Consider the following 966-nt stretch of genomic DNA (forward strand, 5'->3'; position numbering starts at 1 on the left):
TCCCTCTTCGTTTTGTCCTTCCTTTCTTTCTTTCTTTCCCTCCCCTTCGACCTGGTCCTGGCTGCCCTCTCTGACCGGCAATCTGACTGACTGACTGACTGCCTACCTTGAGACTGTCTGATCTCGTATCCTCGCGTATCCGCAGCCGAAGAGAGCACTCGCTTCGTTCGCGGCGTCGTTCGCGCTGGCCGAACGCCGTCGTTTCGCCATTAAAGTGACGCCCGCTGAGATTTGTATTTGCATAACCCAACGACCGCGTACGATCGGCGTTATCGACGAGTGCCGGTGAACAACGAGCGGCGTTGTCTTTCCGACGCTTAGACCGATTCGCGTGGGAATCTGGAAGGCGGTGACGCTACACCATGCACTTTGCACGGAGAGGAATCACCTGATTCCTTTATCCATGTTTACGTGCGATATTTCAATCAGTTGTAACATTTCATTCAGGCGCATCATTTTGTAGAATACTTCAAATAACAGTTCCCTCCAGTTTGATATATAAACAAATTAAATTTTTAAATAAATAAGAAAATTTATGCGAATACAAGCTAAAAACAATTATGTATAGAGAATATAAAGTTTTGAAAGAGTAATTATATCATTCGCTGGTGTAATTTTATACGATATTATAGTTTTTTACTTTTATGCGGAAGACAGATACTCCCGATAGTTGAGATATTCTACACGTAGGCTATGCGTGATCGCTTAACGCTGGTGTATTCGTGTTTAACGTTTAGCCTTGCGATCTCGTTCATTGACTCCCCGGAAAGGCGCGCGCGCGCCTTGCGAGGACGGCAGAAAAAAATAGTGATCCGAGCGGCACAGCCAAAGGAGCATCATCCGTGCGCGTATACGCGCCGCGGTCGTTCCGTAGCCGGCACGCACACGTGCTGCGCGACGAGCAACCCCCGTCCGTCCCGTATCACATCGTCCGTGCAGTGTGGGAAACCGCGCCGCCCGAGAGAT

The sequence above is a fragment of the Formica exsecta genome, unplaced genomic scaffold (genome assembly GCF_003651465.1).
Source record: "Formica exsecta isolate Colony F162 unplaced genomic scaffold, ASM365146v1 scaffold222, whole genome shotgun sequence".
NCBI lineage: Eukaryota > Metazoa > Arthropoda > Insecta > Hymenoptera > Formicidae > Formica > Formica exsecta.